The sequence below is a fragment of the Bison bison genome, unplaced genomic scaffold (assembly GCF_000754665.1).
Source record: "Bison bison bison isolate TAMUID 2011002044 unplaced genomic scaffold, Bison_UMD1.0 scf7180017863957, whole genome shotgun sequence".
In the NCBI taxonomy this organism is placed as follows: Eukaryota; Metazoa; Chordata; class Mammalia; order Artiodactyla; family Bovidae; genus Bison; species Bison bison.
In genome coordinates this window covers 2,360,964-2,371,422 of record NW_011494529.1, presented here as the reverse complement: position 1 = coordinate 2,371,422, position 10,459 = coordinate 2,360,964, and the positions used below count along the sequence as shown (strand labels likewise).

The following is a 10,459-nucleotide window of genomic DNA, read 5'->3' as shown; positions in this document are numbered from 1 at the left end:
CCACCCCCCAACCTTGTCCCGGCCCTTCAGCCACCTTTCCATGTGTTCTCAGAAATCATGGAAAACAGTGCCTGCAATTTTTGTTTCTTGTATTGAGGGGGTAGAAGAGGAGGGCTTCTGTGCCAGACCTGCTTTTGCTATGGGAAGAAAATTTTCCCAGGGCTGGATAGAGTGTGCTCCCTCTTTTAGGAATCCGTGTCTCTGCGTGTGAGCAGACAGAAAGAAGTAGGCCCCTATTGAACCTGGAAAGTACATTCTGCTTGCCAGTGACATCAGAGTGCATGCTGGGGTGGGGGGCCAGCCACTCTTCTGTACTCGTTACAGGGTCCCCAGGACCCTGACAGTCTTTCTAAGAGAAAGGGAAAGAAAGAGTTCCTGAGCCCTGTTAAGTTGCTGGTATTGGTGCAGAAATAGGAGGTATTTGTTACGGGCTACGCTGGCCCCAGTGGGGTGGGAGGGGATGGACGTGAATTAATGTCATGTTTTGAGGTAGGTGATTGAAAAAAGTTTACCAGGACATCTAGAGTTTGTTTTTCAGTAGATGTGTTTTGTGCTAGTATAGGTCAAGGAGAAAGTCTCACTTTTAAAAGTTTTGAAATAGCTGCTGTGAATTGAGAAACAGTGAAAGACTTTTAGAATTCCAGGGTAGTAGCTATAAAGATACTTAGAGATGTGTAAAATAGAATTAGATACACGTTTTAGAAAAAGCTCCTCTCTCATTTCTTAACTAGAATGTGACTGTATGTTATCAGAATTGACATAAAGAAAATGTTTTCCCTTTGAGGTTCTGTTCCACACAGTGTTTGAAAAAATTCTCCAAGATGTTTTGTGTATGTGCTGCGGTGTGTAATCTCCAAATGCCTAATTTCTAACTATTCATCTTTGTTTGTAACACTATGAGCAGGTGCTTATGAACGAAATAGGTTTGCTTTCCTGGGTCCATTTGCTTTCTTTGTAAAAGATTTTAGTTTATTGCTGTGTCGACAGTGCGGGTTAAACAGCATTGCATCTGAAGCCTTCCTACACTGAAGCAGGGTCACAGAAAGTACAGCCTCCGAGGAGGCAGCTGTAAGGAGAGGGGAAGCAAAGAGGGGAGGAAGAAAGTTAACTCTTGAATTTCCCACGTCTGCTGTTTCTTCTGAAACTGGCAAGGGAGGGAAGGGGAGGAGGGGGCAGGTGCATTGGCGTCCGGGATTGACATTGCCTATTCCATACTCCCCACAAAATTGTTCAAGTTTATTGCTTACTTTCCCACACCTTCAAATACTGAACTGCTGAATTTGAAGTTGAATAATTACCTCAGATGCATTAAAGTAGAACATTTCTTGTTGTGCATTTGTCTTACATGGTCAAATTCAATGAGAAGGGAAGAACTGGGGACAGTAGCTTTATATTGGATTATTTCTTTTCTCAAAGCACCAGTGGGCTCAGGTTACTTCATTAGGAACCTCAAAAATGCAGTTTGGAAATGTCCTGTTTGTATTTTACATACTATTTTTATATAAGCTGTGGTTCACTGCGCTGAAATTGTACCCTGCATTCCATTCAATTTGTTTCTCTATAATCAAAACGTGTTCTATTCCAATATGGCCTTGTTTCACAAATGCCTTATTTAACCCACAAACTGAGTCTTCATGATGTTGACCACAAAAATTCAATTCTTAAAATCCAGATTTTCTACGCATCTGGATGAATGATGTCATATAGGCCCAATATTGGCATCTGGAACTGAATTTTTGGGTTTCTGTTAAATATTTGGCATCATAGGGACAACAGCTTAAATGTTTCTTATCACAGTGACACCTGCCACATTTGGCTTGGAAAAAGCCATCCCCAATTGTCTTATGAGAAACTGCACTAATGGAGTTATTCTTTTTCCCCAAAAATATATCCCAAGATAAAAATTATGTGCTCTAAATATTTTAATATTTAGATGTATATATTAACTTTTTTAAAAAAGAACTACTTTCTGGAACCATTTGGAAGGCATATCTATAGATATAAATAATAAAAATAATATTTTTTAAAATAATCTTTCTGAGAGGACATCAGTTAAGAAGAGGAATTTTTATAGGAATTTTTTAGACATAATCTGAACATGGCCTACAGATTAGTAATTTCCTAGTCAAGCCTACATTTTTTATATAAATACTTTTGTTAATAGGCATGAAATTTGTATTAATTGCATTATGGGAAAAGTTTTCTGGGAAAACAAAATTTTGTAATGTGCCTTGAAGAAGTAAAAATTGAAGAGTCAGCCAAGCAGATAGGTGAGCTTTATAAATGCAGAAAAGGTATCCTGCACAGAAATCCATAAACAAATACAAAATAAAATGGCCTCTCTTTTCCCCAAAGAAACCTCTTCAAATACTTGGAGCATCAACCTATGGAAAACAGATGACTGAGTGACTGAACTGAACTGAACTGATGGTCCCTATTTCTTTCTAGTAGATAGAATTTGAACTAACGAATAGACATTTGAAGTAGTCAGCTTTCAGTTATAAGACCATTCCTTTAAAAAAAAAAAAGTTACTTGATTATATATAGCCCCTATTTATTGAGCATTTTCTATGCACTAAGTACCTTAAGTACGTTATCCAACAAATCTTGACAGCCATCCATTAGGATATATATAACCATCCATTAGGATATATATAATTATCTCCATTTTATAGATGTGAAACCTGAGATCTAAAGAGTTGTTGATTTTTCCAGGGCTATACAGTGGAGAACAGAGCAAGAATGCGTCCCCAGTTCTGTCTGACTTCAAGACCTATGTTGTCTAACTACTGTATTGTACTTCCTGCCTTATAGAGTGATGAGCTACTTTCCCTGCAGATATTCAAACAGAGACTGATGCTCAACTCTCAGGAATACCACTGGCATATTCCCTGGTTTTAAATCTGAGTTTTCTCTAATCAGAGATAGACTCTGATCATTAGTGTATACCCGAAAGAATTGAAAACCAGGTTTCAAAGAGAGATTTGTATACCCATGTTCATAGCAGCATTATTCACAATAGCTAAAAGAGGCAAGTCATCCAAGTGTCCATCAAAAGATAAGTGGATAAACAAAACATGGCATATATATGTTACTGTAGGTATACCATTTTAATGTGGTATAATACATATTATCCAGCCTTGAAGATGAAATTCTGCAATATGTTGCAACATGGATGAACCTTGAAGACGTTATGCAAAGTGAAATAGGCTAGTCACAAAAGAACAAACACTGTACGATTCCACTTAATACGAAGTTCCTAGTGTAGTCACATTCGTAGAGACAGAAAGCAGAACCGAGGTTGCCAGGAGCTGGGGAGTGGGCAGAATAGACAGTTATTGTTTAGTGGTATAGAGTGTTCATTTTATAAGATGTAAAAAGCTCCGAAGATGGATGATGCTTGATGTTGGTGTTACACCACAGCGTGAGTGTCTTGCATGCCACTGAAATGTCCACTTAAAAATGGTTAAGATGGTAAAGTTTATGTACATTTTATCACAATTTTTAAATGTAATTATTAGATAAACTCTTAACGACCCTTTCACCTCTTGAGATTCTGAAATTCTGTAAACAGCCAGGAAGAGTGGACTGTTTATCAAAAAATAATCCCCTGTCATTTTGTGCTGAGCTCTTTGAAAGCACTCGTTCTCATGTCCGGCACATAGTGGGTAGTCAGCAAATATGGGCTGAATCTAAATGATTCATAAGGAAGTTTAAAAATAATGACTTTTTCTTATTACTGTCATGATACATGTTAACTGTGGAAAATACAGATGGGAAAAATAATTTTTAAAAATCTCTTGTAGTCCTACTGTTAACATTTCTGTCCAAATCCATCCAGACTGTTTCTGTGCATACAAATATATTGCAAAAATGAGATCATATTATATACACTGTTTGGTAACCTGCTGTTTCTTCCCCCTTAACAATATATTATGGCCTTCTTTCCATGTAAATTGGAAAAATTGAATATTGGCTTTTATTGCACCTATTCATCATCTGTAATGATTGGTAGGGAAAGATAACATGGATAATTGAAAGCCATTTTTCCTCCTCCTTCCTTCCAGTCTATTTTTTTTCCTCCAGAGAATTCCTCCCTTCACTGAGACAGAATTGCCTTCTTTTTAGCCTTGCCCTGAGCTAGTTTTCTTTCAAACTGCCTTCCAATTGCATTGTATTAATATAATTCACCCCAGCTTTGTCTCTGTTGGAACATTCCTGCCAGGTTATCCATCCCATTCTTCTGCCTCACTTTTCTGCTATCTCTGCGACTATCACGATTTGCCTCCCCGTTTCCTTCTCCTCCATTTTATAACTCATCATTAACACGGTGGGTAGCCACCTCCAGACAGCCTTTAGAACACCCATCTGTTCTGAGAAAACACGACCACCCTGAATCTCTTTATTTTTCAGTATTGTCCCATGACAGTTGATAATAACATATAGAAACCACTCTGGGGCATAGAGTGTTTACTTCACTTTGGACACTGTTAATGTCCCCCGCACACCCACTGAATGATATAAGAGAGAGCATGCCATCATATCAAATAGCTGAAAGCCAATGACCATCTCAATTGCATCTCATAATTTAATCTGATCCCTGAAAACGAGAGCCATTAAAAGGAGGCATTTATTTAGAGAGAAAAAGTTAGTATTTCATCATCAGGTAATAAATAGAAATACCAATTCCCACACAGAAGGACTGAGCAAAGAACTCATTTTCATTCAGGTTCTGGTTTAATCAGAATGTTCAAATAAAATGCTTAACCTGCAGAACGCCAATGAGGACTAATTCTTTAAAAAGAAAAATGAGTGCAAACAATATTAAAAACAGGCATTTCTTCCCTGCCACCCAAATCTATCACTGTTCTGCCTCAACAGAATTGTGGTATCTGAAAGGCTATTTAAAACCAAATTACCATTTGGGTTATTAGAAGAATCGCTTGGCATGGCACGGGCCTGATTTGTTGACAAAAAGGCACAGGTGCTGTAACCTTTGCTTAATAAATCATTTAGCTGCCTGACTCAAAAGCAATGTGACTGCCTTTGCCTCATGAAATTTACAAATGTGTGCACAAGCCACAGGCTTCTCTGTGCCGGAAACCTGCCCACCTGGAGAGGTCCCCGCAGAGCTCAGTTATGGCACAGTACTTGCTGTCTGCCTTTGGGGGGGGGATGCACAAGGAACATAGGGAGGTGGTGGGTATGGAGAGTGTTTAGATCTGTTGCCGTTTTCTGTGCCATATTCCTGAAGCTCCGCCTGAGAAACCAGTGCTCAGGCGATCTGCAAAATGCAAAACTTTCTAAACCCCTTTCATCAATCACTCATCATTTCTAACTGTATTCCCAACACCTACAGAATGCAGGGAAAAACAATTCTCCTCAAGTCGCTCAAAGTCTGATAGAGGAAACAGATGTAAAAAATAACAGTAATGACAACAACATTAATGATGCAGTGTGGTAAGAGTTAACAGTAAGGATTTGCCTAAGAGGCTTGGAGTTGGGGAGAAGACCTTTCAAAGAGTAGAAGGGACAGGCAAGGCAAGATAGCTTTTCTGTCCTTGTCTAATTTTGGACTGATGATATGGCTCTGGCTCTTAGACATTTTACCTTTTTCTGCTACTTTTAATTTGACCACCCATGAGCTAGACAATAAGACTTTATCCCATGTAAAGTAGAGAAACATGTTGAGCTGTCTTCTTTGAACCAAACAGATGAAATTATTAGACTCCTTTTCTGCTGCTGGCATGTCAGCCAGACCCCCACCCCCCGCCATCCTTCATTTCCAAGAAGCAATGCTCCTTACGTAATATTCTCACCCCGGACACCAAACTCACTAGAGATTGCAGTGCGATTAGCTGAAGCCATTCCCTGCCTCCTCCCCGCCCTGACCCCAGCCACCTACTTGGAGGAAGTTGGGTACCACACAGAAGTTCAAGGAGCAGCTGGAGAGCTGCAAAGGCAAGAAACTCAGACTTCCTTATAGAGGAGAAAATAAACTATCTTCCCCCTTCCAGTTAAAACTGGGTCTGAGCATTTGAGTTACAAGCCCATACAGCTGAAAACTCCCAAGACTGGAGAGGAGTGGCAGATGAAATTCCATTTACTTCTAACTCTGAAAAAAGTTAATTGGCCAAACGGGCACTCTGTATTAAGCGCCGGCGCGAACCGTCACACGTTAGTTTCTGTGCCTGCACTAACTACAGGTCTCAGAGCCCTCTGAGATTAGTGCCGTTAACCTTGTTTTGCTTCTCTGATAGCTCAGTGCAGGAAACACAGGAGATGCAGATTCAGTCCCTGGTCCGGGAAGATCCCCTGGAGAAGGAAAAGGCAACCCATTCTGGTATTCTTGCCTGGAAAATCCCATGGACAGAGAAGCTTTGCGGGCTATATAGTTCAAAGGGTCACAAAGAGTTGGATGCAACTGAGAGTGTAGGAGAGAAATTCCCTGGTTTCAGAAGGGAATCTCCCTGTTTTACTGATAAGAAAATTGAAGTTTCAGAGAGTATACTTGTCCCATGGCAAATGAGGTAGCCAGGATTTGAACCAGTCTGTCTCCAGAACATCTCTTTCCTGAACACTGTCTGCATCCTTAACTATTTATGATGAAAGGTTGCTGACCATTTTCTCTTTGTGGCCTGAGGTTGACTCTTACACCAAGGAATAAGACCGCCGCTGTGCTTGGTTCTTCTGAAGACCTGCCCCGGTTTCCTATTAGCTCCTGCATCTGTGAAATCAAGACTGAGCTCATTCTCTCATCCTGCCTGGGAAAAAGACCTTTACTAATGACATTAGTCAACATCTGTGAGAACAGCCAGGCTCTGCCCAGAGAGGAGAGCAGCTGAGGTTGTGAGCTTTCCTTTCAGATCTTGATTGGAGCTTTATTTCATCACTTAGAAGTGGTATGCGTGCTTCATTTTGGGGTAATTTTTAAAATTTTTTCTTGGTAATTCAATTTTTCTAGCCTGGTTTATGAACTGCAAAATGGTGATAACTGTATTTATCTACCTCCTACGGTTGTTTTGAGTCTTAAACTCAGTGCAGAAAAAGTAAATGCTTAACACCTGCTAATACTCAACAAGTGATAGCATTGGTTGTTTGGTTGATAACTGTTTATATTTAAACATTGTTTTCTGGATTACAAAGTATTTTCTCATGTGATCTTCAGAACAACCCCTTGAAGTAGGCAGAGCTGTTACTATTTTTATCCCCATTATATAGATTTAAAAACTGTGTAAAGGTTTAAAGAGAGGGCAGTGACTTCCCCAGAACCACATAGCCAGGGGTGGGCAGAACCAGGACACAGACCCACTTCTGATTCCAGAGCCCACACTTCCTTCAGTGCACCCATCGGGAAAGGACATGTGTGGTCTTTCAGCAGCACATCATCATGTACTGCTCTGTGGATATGGGCAGAACCTGCCGTCCAAACGCTGGATCTAACATGACCATCCAGTCAGGACACAATTTGGAAAACGCCACCAGTTCAGAATCTCATGGATTCTTCCATTGAGCATCTGCACTAAAGGTTCTCCAAAAGCCTCATTCCTTTGGGCACCTCTGTCCTTATCTAACCTTAAGATAAGTTGTGCCCCAAGGAAGAAGAGACTTCCCAAGGGGAAATCAATCATATCTCTGAGGATAGTAAAGTGAAAGTGTTAGTTGCTCAGTCGTATCTGACTCTCTGCCACCCCATGGACTATAGCCCACCAGGCTTCTCTATCCATGGAATTCTCCCGGCAAGAATACTCAAGTGAGTTGCCATTTCCTCCTCCAGGGGATCTTCCTGACCCAGGGATGGAAACCTGGTCTCCCATGTTGCAGGCACATTCTTTACCGCCTGAGCCACTTAGGGAAGCCCCTTTTCTGAGGGTAGTAAGGACTGTGGCAAATGAATGGACCCCCGGCATCTGCAGAGAAAACAGGGCCTGATCATTTGTTCTCTTACGTTCGCGGCTCCAGCCGTAGGTGTTGAGTAGTCAGCGCCGCCTCAGGGAGATGAGTTACCCCTGCCATCTGCTCCCTCCCACTGCGGGCAGGAGTGACTCCTCCGGCTTCCCAGCCCCCACACCAGCCTGTATGTTCTTGCCACGTTCCTCTTCACAAACACTTGGCAGCTGACTCACGGACAGCCTATGAGACACTCTTAAAATACATTTTTCAATAAACAGAACCGTTGTCTCTCAAGTTTTAACTTGGCAGCATGTTTTAGTTGTCCTCAGCCACAGATTTCACTCCTGAACCAAGCCAGAGCCTCAGTTCTAGGTACTGGTCTGCTTTTTCTTCCTCGGTTTTTTAACTTCAGAGATTCTATCACGTTTAATGGCATGTTTTAGTTTGGTTTTAGTGTTTTTGTTTGTTTTTTGCTTTGCTCAAAAAAGATTTGAGGAAACTCCTTCGATAAGTGAATTGATGATCACTGAAGGGATTAAAGGTGTTTATATGGGATCTGGCAGGACTTCCCAGGTGGTAGTGTTATTCAGTTGCTCAGTCATGTCCGACACTTTGCCACCCTGTGGACTATAGCACGCCAATCTTCCCTGTCCTTCACCATCTCCCGGAGTTTGCTCAAACCGTTGTCCATTGAGTCGATGATGCCATCCAACCATCTCATCCTCTGTTACCCTTATCCTCATGCTCTCAATCTCAGGCGGCTGGATGGTAAAGAATATACCTGCCAATGCAGGAAATGCGAGGTTCGATCCCTGTGTTGAGAAGGTCCCTTGGAGAAGGAAATGGCAACCCACTCTAGTATTCTTGCCTGCAAAATCCCATGGACAGAGGAGCCCGCTGGGCTACAGTCCATGGGGTCGCAAAGAATCAGACATAACTGAGCATGCATGCCTGCGTGGACTCTGGCACACAGCAGGTGCTCAACAAGCAGTGGTTCCTTTTGTGCTTGCGTCTTTGCCAGTACTTAAATGAGATCAGTGGCGATGGAGAAGGGGAAGGTAAAAGGGAGATTCTTCAGGAAATTTTAGACATCATGGAAGAAGAGAATGGACTAAATGTCTGATATTTACTGATATTTAATTAGCTGTTTGGATTTTGGGGAAAGTGGGATAGAAAATGAAGTGAAGGGTGTGAATGGCTGTACAGAGCTGAGAGGAGTTGGGTGAGAATTTGATGAGAGCCTTACAGTGAAGTCAGAAAATTGTAGCATCAAATGCAAAACTGCCATCAACATGTCCAGTTCTGAAATGGGTCTTGATAATGATATTTCCAATGAAATATCCAACTAAGGGAGATGTTCTTTTTTTAAAGTTGGAATATAGTTGATTTATAGTATTGCATTAATTTCTGCTGTACAGCAAAATCATTCAGTTATACATGTACATATATATACACACATGGATATATATATATACACACACACACATTCTTTTTAATATATTTTTTCCTTTAAGGTTTATCACAACTGAGCGTCATTAGTTGTGATAAACCATAATGTATGTATATATGTATGTATGTACAGTGTATACACACACAGACACATGCTGGGATAAATAACGACCTCAGATTTGCAGACGATACCACTCTAATGGCAGAAAGTGAAGAGGAACTAAAGAGCCTCTTGATGGAGGTGAAAGAAGAGAGTGAAAAAGCTGGCTTAAAACTCAGCATTCAAAAAACTAAGATCATGGCATCTGGTCCCATCACTTCATGGCAAATAGAAGGGGAAAAAATGGAAACAGTGACAGACTTTATTTTCTTGGGCTCCAAAATCACTAAGGACAGTGACTACAGCCACAAAATTAACACTTGCTCCTTGGAAGAAAATCTGTGACAAGCCTAGACATCATATTAAAAAGCAGAGACATCACTTTGCTGACAAAGGTCCGTATAGTCAAAACTGTGGTTTTTCCAGTAGTCATGTATGGATGTGAGAATTGGACCATAAAGAAAGCTGAGCACTGAAGAATTGATGTTTTCGAATTGTGGTGCTGAAGAAGACTCTTGAGAGTCCCTTGGACTGCAAGGAGATCCAACCAGTCAATCTTAAAATCAACCCTGAATATTCATTGGAAGGACTGATGCTGAAGCTGAAGCGCCAATACTTTGGCCATCTGATGTGAAGCACCAACTCATTGGAAAAACCCTGATGCTGGGAAAGATTGAGGGCAAGATGAGAAGAGGGTGACAGAGGATGGTATCACTGACTCAATGGACATGAGTTTGAGCACATTCCAGAAGATGGTGAAGGACAAGGAAGCCTGGCATGCTACAGTCCATGGGGCTGCAAAGAGTCAGATATGACTTAGCGACTGAACAACAATGGTTTATCACAGAATATTAAATATAGGTCTCTGTGATATATAAAAGGATCTTGTTGCTTATCCATTCTGTGTATAATAGTTTACATCTGCTAGTCTCAAACTCAGAGAAGGCAATGGCACCCCACTCCAGCACTCTTGCCTGGAAAATCCCATGGATGGAGGAGCCTGGTGGGCTGCAGTCC

At 41.1% G+C, this 10,459-nt stretch overlaps 1 protein-coding gene across 6 annotated transcripts in view; it reads left to right on the top strand.

Moving 5' to 3' along the window:
- The window catches only part of NFIA (nuclear factor I/A), a 406,342-nt gene that overhangs the window by 364,702 nt on the left and 31,181 nt on the right, over positions 1 to 10,459 (top strand). The gene's annotated exons all lie outside the window — the stretch shown is intronic.